The following is a 25,150-nucleotide window of genomic DNA, read 5'->3' on the forward strand; positions in this document are numbered from 1 at the left end:
ACAATGCAATCCCCGCTACTGCTGAGGCTTTTGGGAGCCTGTCTCACCCAAATAATCCAGGGCATTTTGGCTTCAACTCAGGCCACCTCTTATGCAGAACAGAGTCCAGGCCTGCAGCACCTGATGCAGTGTCACTCACAGTCTTACCATGCTCAATGTCCATTTTTTGGAGCAGATGTCCATGAGAAGGAAAGATAAATCCTGCAGCCGTTCCCTCCCTGGGAAAGGGCATGTCTTCCATCACTTTCCCTGCTCCTTCTTCTGAGTGATCCCCAGGCACACTTTTTCCTGGCTTTAACCTGGGCAGTGGGCTGAGGTGTGAGAGCAGACTCTTTGACATGGTTGAAAAAGCCTTCATGGAATGTCTCTGTGAGCTACCTGGGGAGGGGTGTCCCAAAACCGAGCCCCATCACTGGGGCACTGAAAGGACTGAACTACCCTGAGTCTTGGAGCAACTTAATGAGGGCTTTGGTACTGCAAGAGAGGAACAGGGAAAAGAGGGAATGCTGTAGTCAAGCTCTGCCCCTGCTTCTCTGTCAATGTACATCCAGGGCCAGTGCCATTGTGAGAATATCCAACAGTTGCTTCTTACAGACAAAAGAAAAAAATACGAAGCCCCACTGAAGGCTAGGGCTGATGGAGGACTGAAAAAGCCCCAGCCAGAAAATCTAAGCTAGCTCTGCACTTTGGTCAAGCTATGCTCAGCACTGTGATTTTGATGAACAACACTAGTCTGCATGAAGACAGGTGACTTTTTAAATGGGGTTTTAATAAAGTCAGTATTGCTAAAGCTATCTATAAAAGTAATCTGCATAGGGTTTTAAACAAGTAAACTTAATTATGCCATTAGTGCTTCCGACATGAATGGGGCTGTGCTGCAATACTTGTGTCCGGCTCTGTTGTGGTGTTTGCATGTTAAAAGTGCATTGGCAAATTAATATGGGATCAGAAGAGAGCTGGAAGAGTGATTCAAGGTCTGGGAATCACATCCTATTGCAAAAGACTAAAGAAATCCCATCTATTAATTTATCCAAGAGGAGGGCTATGAGTTGGTTTGATCATAGTCTTTAAGTGCCCTAAGTGTCTCTATGGGGAGATTTCTGATAGTCAAGATCTCTTTAATGTGGCAGACAAAGGCATAATGAGATCCTATGTTGGAAAATGAAGCTCTATGAATTCTGAGCAGAAATAGGTACTTTTTAGGAAAAAAAACAGAGAGGGGACATAACCACTGGAACAACTGAGGCAAGCAGTGGTTTTTCCTGTTACTTAAAAGTCTTCAGAGCAAGATTGGATGCCAAGTTAAAAGCTCAGGCAGAATTTATGGGTCTGATACAAGAACGTCTGGCTGAAATTCACTGGCCCATGATATGTGGCAGGTCAGACCAGCTGATCATAACAGTCCGTTCTTGGTTTAAAAAATCTATGAATTAGGTATTTCCAGTCCCCTGAGTCCTGATATTACTAGAGGTCTCAAAGGAATGCATTATAAGCTGTCATCAATTAATTGTAAGCAAGCAAGGGCATTGCCTTTTTCTTTTTTTTATAAATAAACTTATTTTCCAAGAGCTTGTTAGGCACTGGAGTTAAGCAGCTGTTAACAAACATGACAACATTTTAGAAACAGTTCAAATAATTCTCCTTCTCCCGTTTGCTCAGCTTTGTTTTGCAGCAGCACAATTTCATTCATGCCACATCTACCAGTCCTTCTCTAGATGAAATAGCAAATTCCAGCAAAATGAAAAATGCAACCTCCATACTTAGGGTGGGCTCCTTACACCGTGTCCTCTTTCATGTGCATCCCGTAGTCCCACAGATACATTGCAGGGTTTCTCTCAGCACCGTGTATGAGCAGAGCAGGGAAGAAGTCCATCTGTTTTCTGGTGCAGGCCCCTCAGATAGGAGGACTCAGGTAGGAATCCATTGTCTGTCACGGGAGTGCTTGGCCTCCAGAGCTCCTGGTTTGTCTGAGTAAATGGCAGAGAATGAGAAGAAGGTATTAAGGAGAGACCTGGTATTCCTGAAATTATGCAAGCTATTAACCTCCTTGAGGTTTCATAAAATGGCCTCCGGCAAATGGTCAGAATGTTTTTCTTACGGAGGAGTAGTTTTCAAGACAGCATAAACTTTCTTAATATCCTTTCAAAGGGGAAAAAAAAAAAAAAAAGAAAAGAAAAGAAGAGAAGAGAGAAAATAAGATAACAGAAAATCCCAGCCACGGCTCCTGGGAGTCTTGAAAATCATATCCACGGTTGCGTAGACATTCTAAACCTCTGATACATTCAGTGCCTCGTTAGCCTCAGTTATCAAAACTGAAACGAGAGGTGGTGAGGAGCGCAGCAGAAGATGGAGTTTAAAGTCGCTCCAGGACTGCTCTCCCGTGGACGGGAGCCCTCAGCCGCCTCCCTCGGCCCGCGCCCCCGAGCCCCGCGGCGTTTGCTGAGCCGGCAGTGAGTCAGGGGGACGGGGCTCCTCCGCCGCCGCTCGGCTCCCGGGGCGCGGGCGGGGAGGTCGGCGGGGAGCCGAGCAGCGGGGGGAAAGGTGAACCCGGAGCCGAGCGGGGCACAAACCCATTAGTCGCACATAACTTGGGAAGACGCTTGGCCTCGCCATGACAACCGGCGGCCCGGGCTGCTCCCACGTCCCGCCGCCTCCCCCGGGAGCCCCTTCCGTCCTCTTTCCCGGCGCTTGGGGAATGCGGGGCTGGAGAGACGCGCCCGGTGCGGGTAACAAAAGGGAATGAAAGGAGCTCTGTAGCTCACTTTACACGTCCGAGAGGCATTTTCATGCCCCGTAATGAGAAGGGATCATTCCGAGGAAGTTCAGATCAAAGGGGAGAGCGTCCGGGGCATTTGCATAATTGCCGGATTTCGGAGCACGGGCTGCAACCTGGGCACCTCACCGGGGGCTGCCCCTCGCTCGCCCGGGAGCTCCGGACAGAGGGGAGGTCGCAGCCCGTGCTCCCGCGGGGACAGAAGAGAGGCCTGCTCCGGGAACGAGACACGGAGGCGGCCGGGCCCCGAGCGGGTGCTGGGGCACGGCTGCGGTGCCCGACGGCAGGAAACCCTCGGGGGCTCCGGAGGGTGCGAACCCTCCGGTGCGCGGGCAAGCGGTGCCCGGGTCCCCGAGGGCTGCTGCCGTTGTGGAGGTGGTGCCGCTGGGGATCGGCTCCCGGCTCCCACCCGGCGACATCTGCGGCGCCGAGCCAGCACGCTGCCTCCCCGGTGGCTGCCGAGTGGCTCCCGGCCCGGCGGCTCGCACCGCCACCAGCGAGCGGGGATAAAGGGATTAAACGGCACGCTCGTTCCGCCGGGCGGGGGCGGGGGGGGCTTGGCCGGCTCCAGGCTCCCGTTCCCCCCGAACGCCTCCCCCGGCCCCGCGGCACTGCCCCCGGCCGGCCCCGGCAGCGGGGAGGCACCGGGCGCGCCCGCGGCCGCTCATTGTTCCCGTAACCGAGCGGGGCCGCCGCCGGCGCCCGCGGTGCTCGGGGCGACGGGGTTCGCCGCTGCTGCTACCGGGAAGGGGATGCCCGGGGACACCCTTTTCAGCCATTTTAAAACAGCAAAGCTAGCGTCTCGCTGCGGGTGCCCCGCTCCCCCCACCTCTCTTGGGAGCCCGTTCTACGATCCTGACGGAGATGCGGGGGTTCCCCCCGCCCTGAAGTCAGCACCACCCGCATACGCCCCGCACCTGCGGGCCCCGGGCGAAACTCCACCCTGCGGGGACACCGCGCTCTTCCTGAGCCCGGTCCTGGGGATGTGGCCAGTCCTGGCCCCTGCTCCCGCCCCCGGGCAGCCAACTCCCGTTCCAGCCCCAAACCGGGATGCGGCCGGACGCTTCCCCAGCTCTGGCTTGGGCTGCTGCCAGCCCCAGGACGGGCTGCAACCTCCCCACGGGAATCGCGGCTTCTCCCTGCACGGCCGGGCCGGGGCGGGCTGGCGGGGCGCCAGGGAGGTGAGGTTAGCCTCGGAGCTGGCTGGCGGATGGCATGTTATTGTGAGAAGCGAAAAGCGAGCGGGGAAGGCAAATAGGAGCATGGCACCGTATAGGCTCGCCACGTGACCGAAATGTGTTTATCTCGCCCCGGAGAAGCCGGGCTGCCTGCGGAGGCCAACCCTGCCTTCATGGCACAGGCACAACTCCCGTGGCCGCGGACGGTTCTGGGCCCTGCGAGAGACCACTTCTGTTTGCTTTTGCTGTCGCTTCGGCTCTTATCATTTGCCTTGTCATTCATAATCAACCTCTCCCGGGCTCCCTCCCCCTTGCTTCCCCCCCACCGCCTCCCCCAGGGTCAGTCGGGAAAAAACTGAGAATCCATCTGAGGAGTGAGACGCGGGAAGAAGGGTTGGATGGTGATGTGGCTGGGTGGAGGGTGTGTGTGTGTATGTGTGTGTGTGTAAAAGCAGCTGCATGCAGAACAAAGGTGCTGGAGGGTGGCTTTTGGTGCTGGAGCAGAACCTCGTAAATGGGAGATTTCCGTTCGCAAGACTCCGCTTGCACAGTTTCTGTCCTGCCCTTGAACTGACAAGTGTGTATCTGCATTGCAACCAGAAAGTAAATCACACCGAGCCTGGCTCGGGGAGGGCGCGCACGACGCCTCAGTCTGTTGCTAAGTGCGAAAAAGTGGAAGATCTCAGCTCCCCAGCGCAGCCCCGCTTCTCCGACACAGTATTTACTTTGGGCGCCCGGCGAAACGCGCTCAGTGTTTATTACGGCGAGCGCCGGGGCAAGCTCGCATTTGCGTGATTAGGAGCAAGCGGAGGAGCGGCCGTGGCGCGGAATATCAAAGCGAGACCGCCTTGGCAGGGCTCCCAGGCAGGGCTTTACTGGCACCCGCGGGATTCCGCGGGGCAGGGCGAGCGCGGCCCGGGCGGCGGCGGCTGCCGCTCCCCGCTCGCCGCCGCCGGGGCACGGGGGGAGCCGGCGGCGCTTCGCGGGAGGCCGGGAGCGAACGTGGTTCGTGCCCCGGGCCCCGCGCTAACGAGGCGCATTGGCCGGGCCGGGCCGGGCTCTGCCCGCCGTCCCGGCGCTTCCCGGCCCCAGGCGCGGCCAGCCGGCCGGTAATCTCATTAGCGCCGTCGCGTTTGGGGAGCAAAGCGCCCGGCGTCCCCGCCCGGCCTCGGGAGAGCAGACAAAGGTCTGCGAAGCAAGGCCCTGCGGCCGTGCCACGCCGGCCGGCCCTGTTAATGTTCAATCGGGAGCCGGAGAGCGCTGCCTCTCTCCCGTGCCGGGGGGGCGCCGACCCCCGCCCGCCGCTGCCGGGCAGCCCGCGACGAGGCCGGTCCAACGCCGCCTTGCCCCGCCGGGATATTTTCTCCCTGGAAGTTATGCTAAAATAACATTTGTGTGCACGTTAATGATTTATTTATGTGGCTAATAACGCTCACATTCTCGCTGATATTTGTCTAGGCGAAGGACCAGCTGCGAAATGCCCCGCAGCTGTAGCCAGAGCTAGAACAGAGTGCCTTGGAACCAGAAATCAATGCTCCTGAAATGAACAAGTGGACAACTTATTAGGCTCAGTCACTCCACACGCCGTCCCCTGATAACGAATAGATGAAGTAGACGCCGGAGAAGGGACATGCTGGGGAGGGCTGCACATGCCTGCTCCTTCCCAGAGTGGCTGGGTGACACCGCGGGGCACAGCCAGCCGCACGGACATCCCCGGGCAGGACAGGGGCCGTGACAGGGCCCTCGCGGGCTGCCTAGGGTTAGATGGCGATAAGTACAGCGAACGCCCGGGAGAACGGCTTCGGGGGTCACCGATAAAGGTGTCCGGTTTCCCTGCTGCTCCAGAGAGCACAACCGACAGGTTCAGCGAGATCACGTAGTCGTGGCTTCTCTGCCTGGAAACAGTCACGCTAATTTTGCATTTTTACCATCCACAGGGAGGAAAAATACCTGTCGTCCCGCAATGCAAATCCTTACGCAAATAGATCTGCGGGTGCACGGGGAGCTGCTGGCAGCCTGACCTGCCAGCCGACAGTCGCTGGCCCCGAGTTTAGAGGTGCCGGCCAGCAGCGGCACGCCCCGAAAGCACATGGGATCTTGAAGACTCCCTGTAAGTCCCTCGGAACTTGCTGCAGCCTCAGAAAAGTCCGAGAAAGAGTCTGCGGTTAATCTCCGAGGCCTTCATACATCCCTGGCGAGCAGCGCCCCAGCGCTAAGTGCAATTAACATAACAGACACTAAAATAGGAGAGCGGCGCTGAATTTAATTTGCAGGCTTAGGGAAAAAAATGAAAAAGGAAAAAAAAAAACTTAGCACTTAGAGCGGTCTGGTGATGAACGCAAGAAGTGATGGGGAAGGCGGCAGAGTAGCCCTCCTGCCTCGGAGCGGGGCCGCGGCCAGTTCCGTGGGCCCCCTCCGGGAGCCGGGACCACCCTGGTGCGCGCAGGTTTCTAGGCAGGTAAACTCCTCCGACGGAGCTGCCTCCCGCTGCATCGCTCCAGCGCCGCTCGCCCCCTCGGCCAGCGCTCCCGTGGCCACCAGGTCACCCGCAGCGCGACCAGGTCGCCGGCGCGGGCAGGCACCTCCAGAGCCTCCCCGCTGCCCGCCCCGACACCCACGCACCGAGATCCGGCTCACTTTGCTGCCCCCGCTGCCCCTGGGGACAGGGAGGACATGGATGGGGGGCAGAAGCGACGGGATAACCCCCTCCCCGCTTGTCCTTCGCCCCCTCCCCCCCGGCTCCTGCAAACTGCCGCTGAAGTTCACAAAAGAGCGAGACATAAAGAGATCGAGGTTTCCGAGAAAAGGGAGAGGCGAAAATAGCGAGGTAAAGAAAAAAGGAAAAGAAAAAAAAATCGTCGCAACAGAGGGACCCACCGACCGGCTGGGAAGCTGGTGGTATCCGGCCGGGAGAGAGGGGGGGAAGGAAGGAGCAAAGAGGGCTTTAAAAAACTGGAAGGTAAAAGCTGTTGGGGAGGAAGTGTAAACCGAGAGGGAGGCTGGGGGAGGGGAGAGAGCGCCATCTTTTCATGTCACAGTCACAGAGACAGCGCTGGGCTCGGCCACAGTGTCTCGGTTTCTTTTTAACAGCGGAAAACGTGCGATTAGCAGGCAGACGGGCGGAGACTAGCAGCCCTGCGCGCACACACAGCCCGCAGCTCTGTCTCCGCGCCGTGTAATCCCAGCGCTCAGCCCTTCTGCACCCCCTCATTAAAAACCCGGAGATTTCCTCCTCCTCCTCCGCTCTCCGAGGAAAACAACGCCTGCCACCGCCTGAACCCTGGCAGCGCCGCCCGCCCCGCACCGTCCGCCCGGAGGCCGCCCAGGGGCCCCGTGCTCCCCGGCGCCCTGCACGCCGAGCTGCGCTCCCCGGCACTCGGCCCCCGCTTCCTCTCGGGAGGCTGATTCTGGCCCCCCCATCGCAAAGGGCCGCCCCCGATGGGACGCACAGCGGGGGCTGGGGGGTGTGGGGAAAGCTGGCTACAGTCCCCTCTACCCCCCGTTTCCCGTCCCCAGGGGCTGCCGCTCCCCCGCTGCCAGGGCGGCTGCTCGTTTCCCCCCCACGCCCTCCCTTTATCCATCCCGAGGGCGAGGGTGGGGTGCGCCGAGCCGGAGCTCCCCGCACTGGGGCCGGCGGCGGGGAGCAGCGCCGAGATCGCCCGGGAGCCGGCGATCCCGCGGTGGAGCCGGGCACCGCCGCCCACGGCCCCATGAACAGCGCTTTATTCCGCAGCGCTCAAACCCCTCATTGTGTTTGGCAGAATCACCTGCCTCCTCCGGAGCCGAGCGATTAATTTAATGCGATACAGAGTGCGCTCCCTCCCGGCCCCTCCTCAGCGGGGAGATCTCCGCTGGGCGCTCCGCGCCGCGGAGGAGGGGCACGGCACGGCACGGCAAAGCGGGCTGGCATCCTCCGAGCACCGGCTCTCCCGGCGGCGCCCGGGGAAACATTCCCCGCCCGGTAGCGGCGGAGCGTCAGCTCCAATCGGAGTCGCACATAAGCATCCGCCGCGCAGACCTGCTCGGTGCCCGGGGGGGCTGCGAGGCGGGCGGGGGCCGAGCCGTGCCTGGCCAGGGGATTTGATGGGTCGTTGGCTGCGCCTGGGGAAAGGCGGGCGGGCGGGGGGGGCGCTTGGCTGCGCCTAGCGATGGGGGATTTGAGAGGAAAGGGGAGGGGGGCTGAGCTCGGTGGAGGGGGTGCTGACTGCCGCGACTGCCGGGGACGGCGGCTGTTATTATTGTTATTACTGTTATTGTTATTTTTAGGGGGCGGTGGTGGTGGGAGCGAGGGGGGGTAGGGCTGTCCGCGCTCGGCGGGGGGCGACGTGGTTGGGGGGCCGCCGGCTGCGCCCGCGGAGGGGGCATGAGGTGAGGGCGGTGGGAGGGAGAAGCGTCTCCTCTGTTTCTAATAAAGGAAACGACTTTTATTGAACGATAAATGCAGGGGAACGAAAGTCGTGTGGGTGCGCCTGGTGGGGGCGATTGATTTGGCAGGGGAGGGGTGGCGGCTGCCCGTGCCGGCGCGGGCTCTTTGGGGCGGGAGGGGCCGCCTGGCCTCGGCTGCTCCTGCTCGGGAGGGAGCACGGGGAGGGGGCGTTGGCCGCCCCGGTGGAAGGGGACGAGGGCTGCCCCTGTTCGTAGGGGGGGGGATGGAGCGGGGGAGTGCGGGATGCTCGCGGTGGGGGGTCCGGCGGGAAGGGGACGTGGGCCATGGGGTGGTGCCGCCTGCCCCTCTCGGCCAGGGGGGGCTGAGGGGGAGGTGTCGGCTGCGCCTTGCCAGTTGGGATTTGATAGGGGCGGTAGGAGACACGTCTCCTGTTTCTAATAAAGGAATCGGCTTTTATTGAAGGATAAATGCAGAGAACCAAAGTCGTGTGGGCTGCAGCCGCCGAGCTTCGTTAGCTGCCGATGTGACGGTGAAGATAAAACGCTCCACAATAACTCGAGCGCGAACAGCGCCGAGGATGGGGACGCGCATTCCCCGATGGCCTTGGCCTGCCAGGCCCCTCAGCCCCGGCCCCCTCGGCCCCGGCCCGGCGGCGGAAGGTGCCCGGGGAGCCTGAGACCGTGTTAACGGCTCGGCCTTGGGACTTCGCCAAGTTTCTCTGACTTAGGGGAACTCTGGGGATGAGTAATCGCGCCAGCCTAGGGTTTGGGAGGGAGTTTTTTTTCGCTCGCTCGCTCTCTCGCTCTCTTCTTTTTTCCCCTTGTCATCAGCTGCTGACCCACTCACTTCGAGAGCACGGCACCGACGGGTTTCTGAGAACGGCGGCGGGAGCAGATCGGGGGTGTGGCGAGCCTGGGGAAGCCCCCCCCCCCCCCCCAGTCTTGGCTCTCCGCCGACCCACCCCTGCTCTGCTCCGGCCCTGAGCACGCTGGGGCAGCGCGGGGTCGCTGCTATCGTGTTTCCCCTGGGGTGCCCTCGATGTGTCTTTGCCGGGGGACAAGGGTGCGCACACAGCCCCACGCCACACACGCTCCGCTGCCTCGCGTGGAGGTTTCCCAGGGCAGCGAGGAAGCGGCGCTGCCGCTCCTTGCCCTCGGGAAAGGGTCGGGAAGCCTTTTCTACTCGACATCTCGATTTATCGCAGGTGGTGACGGCTCAAGGACGGGAGGGGGAAACTCCGGGCTCAGGGGGAGGCCTCCGGGGACTGGGAAGCAGCGCGGAACCCCGGCCGTGGCAGGCGCGCCGGGCCGGGGCGGAACAGCGCCCGCATCCTGCCCGCGGGGCTCGGGGCGGGCGCGGCGGGGCCTTGCCCGGTGCCGCAGAGGGCAGGGCCACCGCCGTGTGCACCGGGCACCCTGCCCGCACACGGCCTCCGCCTGTGCCCGCCGGGCAGCGGGGGCGGCCGAGAGGCTCCGGATCAGAACCGACCCGACGCGGGGCACGGCCCGCCCACAGCGGATCCTGCAGGGGGACAGGCCGGGGGGTGGGGGGAGCGTCGCCGTCGGGGGTGCTGCGGAGAAACGAAGCGGGCAAGGCAGCCCGGCTCTCGGTTGGCCTCGGCCTGCGGGGCTTTCCCTAGCGCGGGTCTCTGCCCATTCTACGGGCAGCGAGGGGCCGGGTCCCCCGCCTGCGATGGGGACGGCGAGCGGGCACGGCCGGGGAGCGGTGGGGAGCCACTAATCTCGGCGCCTGACAGGTTTCGGTCCTCTGATTACCTGCGTGATTTGGCTTCCGAGAGGCGCTCTATGAAGCGGCTGCTGCCCTTGTTTGGGTACCGTGATGGTGGGGGGGAGGGCGCGGGGGAACGACGATGTAGAGAGATGAAGTGAGGACGGGGTTTTAAATGGCACTTCTGAACGGAAAATACTTTTATTTTCCCTTGGATTTTTGAAGCTGTTTTCGAAATGAACATTTTCCGAGATAAGAGGTGACCGATCAGAATCGCTGGGGGGAGGTTGTAAGCAGACGTTTTGCCCCAGCTTACTGTTATCTTATCTTTCACACTTGCAGGGCGAAAAAGTGGCTTATCTTTATACCCACCCCCCTCTCGCCTTAATTGCTAAAAACACTGTGAAGTGTTAAGTACAGGACTAAAGAATCTCTCCTCGTGTCTGCCATGCGAGTGAAGGGCGCGGGAGGGGGGGGGGGTGTCCGATTTTAAAAATTAGGGGCTTTTCTCTGGAAAGGTACACACATGTACGCACGGAGAGCCCCTCCCTGCCTCCGCTCTGCTGCTGCTTTGATGTTGCAGGCTCTCATTTCATATGTATGCACCCCAACGAGCTACCCGCCGCTGCCGGGCTTCCAGCCGGGGCGCAAATCCCGCTCGGCACGCCGGCGAGCCCGGGGGCCGCGCCGCGGGGCGCGGGCGCGGAGGGCGGCGGAGGCCTCCGCTGTCACCTCTGGGGCGGAGTGAATAACCCCAGTGTTTATGAACCCGGGCTCGGAATTGGTATTCAGCGCCGAGCCACCGTCTCCTCGCTCTCTCTCCCCACCCCCTTCGAAACAAAACACAACACAAAAACAAAACCAGAAGGAGGACGGAGGTGATTCATCGACTGTATCCAATTATTAACATACAAGCTGTAGTCTGCACAAACACACCTTCAAACCATGGCGGTTCCCCCGGCCGCCGTATTATGTTTAAACTCGGGAGCATGGTGGCTTCTGTTCCTCCGCCAAGTCATCGCTCGCTACCGCTCCTCCCCAGGCCGCCGAGGGACGGGGACGGGCCGCAGTCCGCGCCTCCCGGGGTTCAGGGACCCCCACCAGGAAAAGGGCTCGTAGCCTCCAGCTCCCGCGCATCGCCTTCAAAGGCGAAGGCTCAACCTCGTCCGCGTCGCTTTCCGCCGGGCCGGGGTTTTGTCTGGCTCCCGTTCCCGTTCGCCCCCGAGCCCTGCACGCCGCCCTCCCGCCGAGCCCCACCGCTGCCCCCCGCTGGGATGGGGGGAGGCGAGCAGAGCGACAACCTCGCCGGCGCTATTTTTACTCCTCTCCAGACTTGTGCGGCGCACGCCCCCTCCCCTGCAGGGCCTTGCCTAGCGGCTGCATCTCTCCGCTCTCAGGAGCGGCCGGGGCCGCCCGCCTTTCACCTCCGCCCGCCCCGCCGGCCCCGCCGCCGGCCCGGCCCAGCCCCCGCGCCCGGGGCAGCGCCCGCAGCGGCCCGAGGGGACAGGGCGGGGGCGGGGGACACGCACACGGGCGCGCCGCAAGCAGACAAAATGGCCGTGGTATGCAAGTGGGAGAGGTGGAGGGGGCAGCTCGCAGCCAGCCTGCCCTCCTCTTGCAGCTGGGCTGCCGCCCCCCTTCCCCACCCCGGGCCCGGGCCGCGCATCGAAGCCCGGTGGGCTCCGCGCTGCGAGCTCTGAGCTCTGCCCGGGCCCGGCGAGAGCTTCCCCCGGCCGCGGCGCGGCAGGCCGAGCTCTCCGGCTGGGGGCAGGCCAATAGTGCGAGTGTTTGTCTGTGTGTCCCTGTCGTGCTGTCCCCTCCGGGCGCCGAGCGGGGACCGCAGGATCGCGGACATCTCCGCTGTTCGGTGGAGCGGGGAAGGGGTGCGGAGAGAAGCAAACGCAACCGGAGCGATTTGTCATTCGCCTTTGTAAGAAAGATAGCGGCGCTTAGTCCGTGAACCGAGCGCGTTTCGGGCTCTTCTGGGGAGACGGAAAGAAAATTATGGATCTCCTGTCAACGGAGTAGCCCTGAACTACGAAGTAAAATTATAGTACTTCTGCTATGCAAAATCCCTTTGATTGCACGGGGAGTTTGCATGGCGGTGTTACAATATGCTGACGCCGTGTCAGGTCTGAAAGCGCTGCAGACCCTGTATAACGCCAATTGAGGCTTGTCTTGTTTTGTTATTCAGATTCCTACACTTCCATTAAAAACAGCCTTACAATAACCAATGATAAAGGTCTGATTTAAGACACACTCAACCAGGGCAATTCAGAGCTTAGGACAGTGATCTGTTATTTATAGGCTTTTCCTAGCACTCATCACCAGGCTGTCTGAGCACCTCGCTCGCATTAATTCATTTTACCTTCGCAGCGCCCATCTCCCCTCTGTCTCATTTCCCGTGCCCGAAGGACTCGCGTGCTCCGGTTGCCGTTTGGGGATCGGGCCGTGGAAGGGCCAGGGCCCGGACTCGCCACTCCTGCACTTTAACCCTCAACTTTCTGAGGTGCGCGGGCCGGGGGCGCGGGGAAGCCTCCAATTAGAGGCGGCGCTGGAGGTAAATGAGAGCCGGCATAAAGCCATCCCACTTGGAAGCCTCCTGCGAGAAGCCTATTCTGCCATTAACAATGGATTTGTCTTTACGAGGAGGTTAAGTACTTAGCATTATCGGAGCAGCCGTTTTTGCGAGCGCATCCTCGCCCCGCTTCTCGGCGGCTGCAACAGCAGCGACAGAGCGGAGCCCCCCTCCCCTCCCGGGGAGAGAGCAGTGTGCAGCGGCCTGACCCGGGGGTCAGCTCCCTCCGGGGCGTGTGGGAGGGGGGGAGGCCGCCCGGTAATCCGCAAGGCAAGAGCATGCTTTGAATTTTCCGGGGTTAGCTCGGCGGTGCCCGGCGGAGCCGCGCTGGGGAAGGCGGCGGGGCGCGCAGCCGGCCGGGGCAGGCCGCGGGAGGAGCGAACTGAAGCCCCAATGTCTTCTCGCCGGGAGCCGCCAGCCTCCCGCTGCAAAGCTCGGGGACCCGGGGAACAAAAAAGGCACAGAGGCGAACAAGCGCGGGTCTGTTCCTCCCTGCCACGAAGGAAGCTGCGTTCACAAAGAAAGTTTACGGTTAAAAATAAAAGCGGAGCAAGTTTACCCCGAGATAACTTTTAAGTCATTAGTGAAAAACAAAAAAAAACCCAACCACCCCTGCCCCAAGGATCCAGCCCCAGGCTGTAGGCACACAGTTGTGATCTGGACTTCGCAGCCAGGGGGAAGGGAAGCGGGCGACTTTTGTGATGCAAGTGCGGGCCGCTGGCACCGCAGATCCAGACCTGTGGGGAGAGACAAAGCCCAGATCAATGAAGCCGGGAAGCTGCGGCCACCTCGCCAGGAAACGCGCTAGTTCTGCTTTCATATAGAAAGAAGCAATTTTAATGAGGTTTTCCTAGGAAAGGGAAAAAAAAAAAATCCAACAGAGGCCTCCCCTCCAGCTGTGTGCCTGTAACTCACGTGTGTTCAATCTAATAACTTTTAATGTCTAGCCCTAAAACATCTTTATAAAAAATAGCTTTACAGCGTAATAGGCCAGGTGTCCTTCTGCTTGTTATTGGAGATTAAAAAAACGTGTGGGAGTCTTTTCAGATGCGTGGCCCGCCGCACCAGGATCAAACCTGGCTGCTACTCGGGGCAGTGCTCCCCGTCGGCCAGCACGGTGGGACCGCTGCCCGTTCCCCATCCTCGGCGGCTTCCAGGGCTCCCCTGCGAGGAAGCTGAGCGGTGCGGCTGCCGTTTCGGGTTTCATTCAGATGGTGGATATTTCACTTCTGCTTTGAGACGGGCGAGTTTTTTTAAGAGACGCAGTGAAACTCCAAAGCCCGTGATGGCAGTTTCATGAAATGCCAACCCTCTGGCCATGACCCGGCTGCGTGTGTGTATGTGAGGGGTGTGTGTGCTTTTCTCTGGACTCTGTGTCCTTTTCCCGTGCATTGGGCGACCCCCACTTATTTTTTTTTCCCCAGACGTAGTGTATCTTCTCTATTAAACGCTTCTCGATTTGGGAGAGGGGGAGCTTTAGTAGGGACAACTTCGGAGAACTCTCATTTTCCATGTTCAGATAAGCAGCGGCGCAGAGCAGGCAGGCAGCCCGGGCCGTCCTGCTCCGGCGTTGAATTCCCATCGCCCTGCTTGCTGCTCCGGCGCCCTCAGTGAGGGAAGCTTTTGCAGCTCAGAGCGTCTCTTCAGCCTTTTCGCGCAGGGTCCTGAACGAAGCGATTAAAAATCCCCCCTGGGGCAAACTGTCCGCGTTAATCGCCTGGCGTTTGGCTGGCAGTCGCTCCCACACGGAGCGGCGGCGAGAAGGGCTCGATGCGGCGCCGGCGGCGCTGAGGTGGCAGAACTCCCGTTCCCCGGGAAGGCGCCGGGAGGTGCGGGGGAGCAGAGGGGCCGAGAGCCCGCCTGGCCCTGCGGCCGGGGCCGCCCCGGGAGCTTCCACGCCGCGGGCTCTGCGGGACCAAACCTGGGAGTATCAGCGGGGATGGGCGTTATGAACCTGAAATTTACGAGTCGAGCTCGCTGAGCCAAAAGTTGCCTTGCCAAAGTAAATAGATGCAGCCGATAACTACCAACCCGGAGATTAAAGGGCTCCACGATCCGGGCAGAAATCTTAAAGCAAGCCTTAGAAATGCCAGCGAGGGAAACGGCCCTTCAGTCGTGACCCCACCCCGGGTTGCCACACTGCTCACACCGGGTAAAAAGCGCGTTAAGGGCTGCCAAAGCCGGATCAGGCGAAAACGCGCTTTAATAAGGTCCCCCTCGGCCCCCCCCCGCCCCCCGCAATGCAGACGTTGACAAACGAGTGGCTTTTTTTTCCATCCCGATTCAGAGCTCGGAGAAGCGGACCGGGGGGAAGCGCGGAAATCAGCGCGGCCGAGCCGCGGACCACGCGAAGTTGGGGGCGGCGGGTGGGACCCAGAGAGGGGCCCCGGCATCGGGGGGCGACACACCCCCCTCCGCGAGTGTGAGAGGCCGCGGCCGAAAGGCTCCGCTCGTGGTGTGGCCCCTGCGGGGGGTTACGACGGCTGCGAGCCCTCGGCCGGTCCTGGGGGAGCGGGGATGCCTTTGCGCGAAGGGGGAACCCCGGAGCCGGCGGGTGTGACTGTGGGCGCGGGTTGCAGCGCCGGGGGGTATTCCAGGCGCCGCTGGGATCACGGGGGAAGCGGGGTGGGGGGGCCGGGGGCGCCCGGCGGAGGGGCCGGGGGCGAGCGGGGTGGCGGGGGGTGGCAGCGCGGCGCGACCCGCCGCGGAGGCTCGCAGCGATGTCTGGCAGCGCCGCCGCCGCCGGGGTTTTGACAGCTTGGCGGAGCGGAGTGAACGGAGCTTTATGGTAATTGCGGTTCTCCACTGGCCTTCTGGGTAGCGAGAGAGGGGAGTATCGGCGGGGCGGGGGGGGGGGGGCGGCTTTCCCCTCCTGCCTGCCGGGGAGCGCGGGAGCGCGGAGTCCCCCCCCGGGGCGCCGCAGCTTGGCAGCGACCTGTGCCAGCCGGGGGGAGCGAGCGAGGCGAGGGGCTGGCGGCGCGGCGAGGGGGGGCAAATCAATTAGTCAGGGCAAGGGGGGGAGCGGGCGAGCGGCCGGGCGAGCCCTGCCTAAGCAGGGAAACGCAGCCAGGGGAGGGGGAAACTTGCTGAGGGAAAAAGCGGTGGCGGCGCTGCTGCCGCTGCTGCTGCTGGCGGCGGCTCCCTCGGTGCAGCGCCTGCCCGGGGGGAGGGGAAGGGAGGGGAGGCGACGGCTGGAGGAGGAGGAGGAGGAGGAGGAGGAGGGAGAGAGGGAGGGGGGATGCGAGGGGAGCGCAGCGTGCAGCAGACGGAGCCCGGTCTCCCAGCGGCAAGGTGAGGAAGAGCGGCTTTCCCGGCGGACTAAAGAGGGGAGGGGGGGGGAGAGGAAGAAAAAGAGAGAGAGAGAGAGGAGGAGAAGAGGAGGAGGAGGAGAATTAAATCCCCAGCCACACACACACAAAGCCGCGGCGGCCAGGGCACGGGAGACGGCGGCGCGGGCGAGATGTGGGGAGCGCCGCGCTCGCCAGCGCAGGAACTTCGCCCGGAGCAAGCCAGCAACATGGCGCTGCCAAACCAGAGCCGGCAGCCGGAATGAGCATCGCGGGCTGCCGCTCCCACTCCCGCTGCTGAGCCCAGTCGAGCCGAGGAGCAAAGCCCTTCCCGCGGGCACCTGCCCCGTCGGCGCAGAGGGCGGCCCCGCTCCCGCTCCCCGCGCCCCGCAGCTCCCTGGTCTTTCCGCGCCCCTTCCCCGACCCGCCCGCGCTGGGGCAAGCCGCGACACACGCACCCACGGAGAGGGGGAGTCGGATCGTGAAACTTTTCTCGTCTCTTCTTCCCACCCCCGACGGGGCTGCCCTTCAGGGAGAGCAGCAGGGCCAGGCGACGGTGTGAGGACCCGCGTCTCGGACCGCGCACGGCACAGCCCCGCGGCGCGGCAGGAAGGTCAGTGTTCCGCTCCGCGAACAGCTCCCGTGCGGAAGCGCCGCCGCCGAGTCCCGCGGTGCCGGGGCGGCTGCGGGGCTCCCCTCGGCCGGCCGCGGGCAAGGCAGAGCGGCGGCGTGGCAGAAAGTTACGGCACGGGGCAGCGGGGCTCGGGCGGGAGCGGCGGGGGCAGGAGGGTCTAGCGGAGCGCCTCCGGGGCTGCGGTGTCGGAGGGGAAGTTTGGTGGCAGTTGCTTGTGAAGATGCCTGTTTGGGGCAGCGGAGGCGGGGGGAAGCACCCGATCGCGTTGTCGGCTCCGGTGCGCCCGTGTGGGGAGTGGTGGCGGTGTTCCCGTCGTCTCGCACTTTGTGACTGGGAAGGCGCCGGAGCAGCGGCGTTACGGGGGCTCCCGTGGGACGGGGCGAGCAAGGAGCGGCGCTGCCGGCTCGCGGAGCGGGGAGAGCTCCCGCGCCGGGCGGGCCGGGCTCCCCGCCCCGAGCAACGCGCGGTCCGGCGGCGGCGGCGGGCAGGTGAGCGGCGGGCAGAGCCCGGTGCCGGCCGCCTCCTCCCCGCCGGGAGAGCCCGCTGCCGGCCGCCTCCTCCCCGCCGGGAGAGCCCGCTGCCGGCCGCCTCCTCCCCGCCGGGAGAGCTTGAGGCGCTGCTCCCCCCTGTCCCTCCGCCCCGGCGGGGCGGGCGCCGCGGCGCACGTGGGACAGGGCGGCCCGGGGCTTTCCCGTGCGCGGAGCGGTGCTGGCGTGAGGTCCGGAGTGACACGGAAGTTTAGTCAGCCCGAAAATGTAGTTTGGAGTTGGGAGAGCGAGCCAGAGGAAGGCTCGGGGCTTGCCATCAATGGGGCAGCCGGAGGGGGACGGCCAGGCGGGGAGGCAGCGGAGGCTGCTTTGTGAAGGCAGGGCCAAGTGGGGCGGCTCTGCGCAGCATATGAGGCATGCATTTGATGTTCGCGGAGCGAGTCCGGGGGCGAGGGCTGCGGAGCGTTCACGTTCCTCTTTCTTTGTCGATGTGTGTATGTTGGGTGGTTTGTTTGTTGTTTTGGTTTTTTTTTCTTTCCCCTTCCTCCTTCCTCCCTCCCTCCCTCTCTCATTTCCGCGATGTCTGTACGATCCCGGGTTTGGCGATCGCAGAGGGGGCGAGGGGAAGGCGAAGAGCACCTCCCCCATTTACCCCGACAAGAAAAAAAAAAAACCGCCCCGACCATAGCGAGCGGTGTAAAACTGACAAAGTGTGGGGACTGACTTTAATGGTATCGCCTCGGAGCTCCTCGCAGCATTAATTCCCACTAATGAATCTTTTCCAGAAACTCCGTTCATTGCTTTCATCTGCTCTTTAGAGCCCGCAGCTTTTGTATTCGTGTTTGCATTAAAAAAGGAGGGGGGGGGCGGGGGGAGCCCAACCCGCACCACGTAGCCAAGCCCGGATTTTCCAAAGGTTTCTATTAACTTTTTTTTTTCCCCGCCCCCTCCCCGTGGCCCTACCGCGGGGGGCGGCCGGGAAGAGCAATGCCCCGCCAGAGCCACTTGGGAACAAAGGTGGGGGCGAGAGCGGGCGGGCGGTGCGGGGTCTGGGTGCCCCGGGCAGCGCCCGCACCCCCCGCCGGTGGCTCCGCCGCTCCCGGGTCACCGCCGCCCGCGCTCCTCCCGCGGCTCCGTGCGCGCCGCTGCCCGCCGAGACCGGCGTTCCGCTTCCTCCGGCCGCCGCTCTCACCGACTTTCGTCCCCGAGGTGCTGAGGCTTGCCTGTCTGTCTGAAACCCGGTGCTCTCGCCCTTGCGACACACCGATTCATTTCCTTTCGGTTCTGCTGTTGGAGCCGCTGCGCTGGGTGGGTTTTTTTTTTCCTTTTTTTTTTTTCCTTCCCGAGAGGTAGCCAGCGCAGCGCTCACCCTAATTGCTTTTAGGAGGATTAGGAGCAAATTCCTCCTCCCCCAGCGCCCCCCCCTCCCCGCCGCCTCTTCCCTCCCCGCTCCCCCCGCCGGGTTGCCTTCGCGCGCCGGGGTTGCAGTTTATCCCTGGTGCAGTTCTTTGAATTGCTGTCACAAATAGGTGACTCAGAGTTAATTAGGAAGTATGCACCGGATCAATGGGCTGCACAGATCATTAGTTATTCCCCAGCCTTTTGCAGCGTTGGACCTCCGGCTCCTCGCCCCGTATATACCTCTTTAATACGCAACCTGGAGGGCTGGCAGGGCCCAGGGAGTACTTCGGGTGAGGGGGGCCGTGTGTGAAGGGGGCGTGATGAATACGGATATTGAAGCTTCCAGGGTGGGAGGTTGCATATGGACACGAGTGACCGGGACACCTACTGCTGCCCCCAGTCCCTCCTGCCCCCGCTATCAGACCTGCCGTCACGCACGGGCGTGGTGGGCCCTCGCCCGCCCCGGGATCGGAGGGACGAGCCCGGAATGTTACCAAAAACAAACAGACACACACAAAAAAAAAAAAAGAAAAAAAAAAGTGTGTGTGTTTATTGGAGCGTACGTTGAGAGAGCAGACAAAATCTCATTTGTCAGGCATGAAGGTGGGCTGTGTGGAAGGCTATAAATATACCGGGGAGGATTGTATCGCGGTCACTTTTCTGTTCTTCGCCATTTCTAAGGTGAGTGGCGGAGGCTGAGGGACCGGGCAGGGGCTTCTCCTGGTATTGTTTGTCCGTCTGTGATAGATCGGTCTAGACAGCCGCTCAGGCTCCCTGCGAGCTCAGGAACCGGAGCCTGAAAGGGAGAGTGGGGGAGACGGAAAAGGTCACCGCGATATTTTTTCTTTTTTTTCCTCCCTCTTTTCTTCCTTCCTTTTTTTTTTTTTTTTTTTTTTTTTTTTTTTTTTTTTTTTTTTTTGTGTGTTGGTGGTGATGGTTGTTAACCCTTAACGCCGGAGGGGATCGGGGATCGGGGCTGGCTATCCCGGCCTGGAAAGATGCAGCAGCGATCGCAGGGATGATGTCGGAGCGGGGGCGGGGGGGACAGGGTAGCGTGCCTCCGGGCCCCGGCGCTGCCCCGTCCATCTAATGGCTTTATACGAGATGTTTCCCACAACAGGAAAAGAGTTCATGAGGCGAGTGCCAGATGATTTCGTTCCCAGGAGTTTCCTCTCTGGAAACTCCGAGGAGGAGCGCTTGGAGCCGGAGTCAGGCAGCCCCTCGGGCTCGGGGGTGTCCCCGGGGCTCTCCGCCCCTCGCCGCCCTGCCGTGCCCCTCCCCTTCCCGCCCTGGAAATCCCGGGATGGAGGTTCTCGGCCCGCGGGGGGAGCGAGTTTCCGTGGCCGCCTTCAGGTTCCGTCAACTTCTCCCCCAGCAGCTCGGCGCCCTTCGCCCCACGGGGCCACATCTGTGCTCGCAGCGTGGAGCAGCCCTCGGCTCGTGTCGGTGCAGGCAGGGGCCGGCCGTGCCTGCCTCGGGCTCTTTGGAAGCCCACGGGAGCGAGCACACCTCGTGGAACGCAAGGGCAGGTGGAGAGCGGGGTCTGCCTTGCATCTCGGGTGGGTCGGGGGTTGTTTGCAGCTCCTCCGTGCGCGTGTGCTTCCTTTTGTGCTTGAGACGTCCTCGGTGGATGAGATGCGATCCTGGCGTGCAAGCCTGGGCGGTACAGATTAAAAGCAGTTAAGGCTTTAGAGCGATAGATAAAAGCTGGTTTTGTTGGATTCGCCTGCAGCGCAGACCATTCCCATCCCTCTTTGTCTGAGCCCTGGTTCCGGGCGCTACAGCCTTATTGGAAATGCTCCTGAGCAGTCCACGCAGCCAGGGCAGCAGGCAGCTCAGCGCTTATTTACACGTCACATCTAAATACATCTCTAATTAGATAGAAGCAGCGCCGGAAATGGCAGATTTGTTGCACATCTAATAGAGACCAGTGCAAACAGACTCAGCAGGGTTTCCCTCTCTTCTCCCCCCACAAAAAACCCCCCCATCATCAAGACCAAGCCAGTAATCTGAGAGCGAACAGAAATGACTTCTCCCATTTGAGTGCATTATAAACCACATTGGCGAATGTCTCTAATATTTAAAGCAATACTTGGGATGTGTGAGCTGAATGCCCAAATATGGACTGGGTCTTGAAACAATACTGGTGCCTTGGCTTTATTCCTGTGCTGGTGGACAACCCAGGCTCCGTGTCACACGCTGTATTTGCCTTTACCAGATTGTGCGAAGAGCTGCAGCTTCTCAGGCAGTTCAAAATTGTCATCCCTCTTCCCTCCTCTTCCTTCACCCCATGATAATACGCTTTTTTGAAGACTAATGAGGAAGCCAAGGTCCCCTAACAGTGACTGAGCTGCAGGGGTGCCTGTACAGTCCATGCAAGCAAACTTTCTGGATCTGTGCAGCTGCGAGAGTGCACAAAGTTGTTGACAATATTTTTGTGTCTCAGTTTGTGGAGAAAATGGACCCAGGTCGCCAAGGCCCAAAATAATGAGTGCTGCACATACCAAAGCAGTTTTGGCAATGTGTGGCTGTCGTTTACAGGGTCTCTCAACTTTGACCGATGAGTGGCCCCTGCAAAGACAGGCAGAGGGCCTGCTGCGGTTCAGGTCGTAGCTAAGCAGCCACGTTGCCCTCAGATTAAATATGGTTTGGAGTAATTCGGTGCTTAGTGTGGAGGACAAGTGATCTCCGATTTCTGCATGTCTCGGCAGAGGTCTGTGCTCTTGCTGGGACCCTGCAGCACACTTGGGTTGCACAGGTGATGTGCAATGCGCTGTCTTTCCCCCGAACGCTGCAATACATCACATTTTAGTGCGGACTTAAAGCAGCATGAAGCCAAGTTTAATACTTCCTCCTTAGGCTGGTGTTTCTTTAGAAATAATTGATGGCTGGAGCGGGCCTGCTCCCCTCTTTCTTGGTTTCGCAGTAACCTGAACAGTGGCACGGAGAGCCGGGCTTGCCCCTTTGGAATACCCGAGCAGCGCTTGCTGGCTGCATGGCGTGTGCGTGCCGGAGGGAACGCGGAGGCCCGGGCTGCAGGCAGGGGGAGTTCCCCTGGCTGTGAGCAGATCCCGTTAATCCTCTGGCCTTTCAGGGAACCGGCTTACAGCAGTCGCTGCTCCGGAGCGACCTTTCCCTCCGACCTGACCCGCTCGGGTCCCCGGGCTGCGGCGGGCAGGGCGGGCTGTGCCAGGAGAGCGCATCCTTCCTCGGGCTTCTCCGGAGCAGGATGCCAGCGCTCCAGCAGAATGAGGTGGGGACGGAAAGGAGGAGGCCAAGAACTCCTTGCAAATGTGGCTTTAGGAAAGTTCTGCTGCTTTCCAGCAGGGAATTCATTTTTCCTTGTTTGCTGGACAGCAGTTCTTGGCTGAGGGGAGATTTTTTCCCCTCCTCTCTTCCATTGGTGGAAAAGTTAGTGAGTGAGAGCATCACTCTGTACCTGCCTGCCTGTTTTCCAGAATTGTCTGAATTACTTGGGACTCTTCCTTCACTCTTTGCACCCCAAAACTACCTAATGAGCTGGTAGATTCGGTGCCATGTGATTAGACATGCAAGGAAGTCCTCTTGGAGAAGATCCTGACAGCATGAAATATAATTTGTGATCTGAAAGACAGTTTCCAGTATAATCTCATTATGCACCACAGACTCCCGGTGTTATTTTGTAGAAGGCGGACAATGATCAATTTACATTGACCTAGGGCTGGGTGAGCTTTTAGATGGTAATTGCCATATTGATTTGCATGCAAAAAGAAGACCTGCTAAAACTAAAGACCGGAAGCTAAATTAAACTAAATTTATTGTCTAGGTGCAAACTAAAAGACTTGTTAAAGTCTAGGATAGACTTGGAAAGCTATGAAATTGAGAGAAACATGATTCTCACCCTGATAACTCTGTAAAATGAATCTACATGACGGGACAAGGGGCTGCAAAGCACCCATTGTGAGTGGAGGCACACAAGCCAGGGCTGTTCCCTGTAAGCCCTGGCTCCCTAAACAATCAGAGAATAAAATATCTCCTCTGTCCAATGAAAATCTCGGTCTGAATGTTGGGATTGTCGTGCTAAGGAAAACAAAGCTTTATTTGGATAAGACAATTAAAGTGGAAAGCGCAGAATCCACCAGCCACACTGGGAACAGCTCGTATAAAGAGCTAAGTGTGTTCGGTAGAGCACAGGGGAAAGGGGAGGCTCGGGGGCTTCCTTTGCTTCCTTCTCAGAGTGCTCCCAGCCTCGGTGCTCTCCTTTCTATGGCTCCTGCTGCCCTTGGAGTTATCTCCCACACCCAGGAGCTGCAGCAGCTTGGTGCTGTGGTGGGCTCCTTCCCCATGCACCTCTAGACAGCCCATGGTGGATTGCAGTCTGGCAGCTCATTCTTTCTCAGAGCGTGGTTTGATTTTCGTTTTCAGCTGGAGCAGCTCTTGGTCTTACCCCAGTACCTCACCTGGGGGCCTTGTGTGCCTTTCAGTATTTGCATATTACAAAACATTTGGGCCTGTAGTGTCAGTTATAAAAGTGAGAATTCCACGTTCACAGGAGTTTTGGAGTAGCTGGCACTTAGCACAGTTTACAGCAGAGGGAAGTACACCTGTACTTGCACAGAGAGCAGACTGCATGCTTGGGGCAGCCTGATGGGTGTCCTTGTCCCCGTGTGAACAGGTGCTGTGGGGCTGACTGTCCCTCTCCCATCGCTGTGTTTCCTCTGTGTTCCCCTGGGGTGGGGTGGCATTGCATCTGGGAATCTCCTGGAGGGGTGAGACAGCTTTGTGGGGCTGGTTTAGTCATGGTTTGAGTATGGCATTTGTGTATGGTGACAGGTAGGGACAGAGAAGTGAAATCAAAGCTGGAGGGGCATATTCTCAGCTCTCCTTGAAATTCACAGAGAACTTGTTAATGGCACAAAAAGGGATGGGCTGAGCTCCTCTTTCTAGGTGTAAATTCCCTCCCTGAGCCAAACTTTCTCCATGTGAAAGCTCCTGGCTATGGAGAGATCCTACAGGGATCTCTGATCCTCGGGCAATCCCCTTTGCTCCCACGCCCTGGTGCGCTGGGTTGTGCTTTAAGCTTCTCCGACTTGCCCACAGCAGTAGGAGGCTGAGCTGGGTGCTGAGGAAAGCCCTTCCCACAACCTGCAGTCCCCCAGGCTCACCTTGCTCTGGCCTGGTCGTGCTCCCCCGTGCAGTGTTTTCCTTTCCTCCTGTTTCAGTAGTCGAGCACAGAGTGGATTAGCAAAGCCCCGTGCAGAATTAAGCAGCCCGGCGTGAAGTTATGCGGAGCTCTGAGGACTGGCCTGCCTTTCCCTGCAGGCCTCCTGTGCCATGCCGTGCTGTGCCGTGCCAGGGCAGCCCAGGAGCAGTGGGCAGGGGTGGATGCTTTGTGGGGTGGGTCTCCATGCCTTGCTGGGCGAGGAGAGAAATACCTCTGGCTAAAGTTGGGAGCAGCAGGGGAAGCTGGAGCAGTACTTGTGCAAGCAGGAAGTGATCTCCCAGGGTAAACGTTTTAATGGAAGTGTAACCTGGCATTGCACAAAACCCCAACCCAGGGCGGCTGCTGCCAGCTGGGGAGGATGCAGGGCTGGAGGAGACGCGTGGGAGGCTGTGCTGTGCCGTGCTGTGCTGTGCCGTGCTGTGCCAGGGCACCCACAGCCGAGCCCTGTGTGCCGAGCTGGAGGCGGCTGTGGCGCGGCCTGCCCTGAGCAGGTGGCTGAAGGTTGTCTTATTTTAGCTACAGAAGTATCTCTCTAGATCCATTACTGCGAGATCTCGTTTGCAATAAACTATATTGGCTCCCCTCTTTATACAAATTGCTGGTATGAAAGAAAACCCAGCCTATATGCATGGAGGCAGGCATGAGCTAGTGAGATCAGGTTTCCTACTGAGCTCCCAGAGGAGAAGTCAGCATTTGATTGAAGCTACACTTGGTTCTTGGTTCCCAGGGGACAGCAGCCCTGAAACACGAGAGCCCTCCCTCCTTTTTCCCCCTCTTCTCTCTCTTCTTCCTCTAAAAGCCTTTGTGCTGAAAGAGCCTCAGTAGGCACGAATCGCCTGTCTCTCACAAGACTGTGTTGCAGCCTTTGCTGACATTGTTCTGTTAGCAGTGGTTTTTACCAGGCCAGCAGATTTCTAGCTACGTATAGGCAATGAATAGTCGATGACACTGACCTGTGAATATGTACCGGTGTCTTTGGATGGTGAATCTGATTCGGAAGTCGATTGGAAACTTACCACATTGGTGTGAAGCACCGTACCTGCCGGGGTAGTACTGCCCTTTGGCAGGAGTTAGGCCAAGATGGAGACATGCTTCCAATAAAGTCAGCTATTTTTCCTTACTGGTGCCATCTCCCAAGCTGCATATAGGTACATAGAAAGTGTTATTTCAGCTCCTGTGGCCTCGTAAAGAGTTTGTGCGGGACACAAATTTCAGAGAAAGTTGCCACGTCTCGGTTTTCCCTTAAGAGGTGAGCAACTTGGGTAATGCCAGGAGTCAGAATGGGCAAGGAAAGGTTTCCTCGAACAGATTTATTTTCCCCATGCTTCTGTAAAGTAAATTCCACATCTCCTCCAACTTTGCTGCTGATGTAAAAATAAGTAAAGCAGGGAAGGACCTATGAGGATTTACACTCAAATTCCAGCTGTGCCCAGCAAAAGGCCCTCTGAGAGTTGGAAGCAAAGGAGTGTGCTGCACAGTGGTTGTATCATGAA

The 25,150-nt window shown here is 59.9% G+C and overlaps 1 protein-coding gene across 8 annotated transcripts in view; it reads left to right on the forward strand.

Moving 5' to 3' along the window:
- Positions 1-25,150, forward strand: part of BCOR (BCL6 corepressor) — an 82,167-nt gene that overhangs the window by 7,369 nt on the left and 49,648 nt on the right. For 2 of the 8 annotated variants that reach the window (XM_054652921.2, XM_054652931.2), the window contains exon 1: positions 15,965-16,544. The exons of 1 other annotated variant lie outside the window; for it this stretch is intronic. The gene's annotated coding sequence lies outside the window, so the exon portion shown is untranslated. Of the gene's footprint in view, positions 1-15,318; positions 15,433-15,828; positions 15,936-15,964; positions 16,545-25,150 lie in introns of those variants that run through there. 5 more of the 8 variants (XM_077171687.1, XM_054652944.2, XM_077171696.1 and 2 more) reach the window with 5 other exon arrangements.

Source organism: Agelaius phoeniceus, chromosome 2, assembly GCF_051311805.1.
Source record: "Agelaius phoeniceus isolate bAgePho1 chromosome 2, bAgePho1.hap1, whole genome shotgun sequence".
NCBI lineage: Eukaryota > Metazoa > Chordata > Aves > Passeriformes > Icteridae > Agelaius > Agelaius phoeniceus.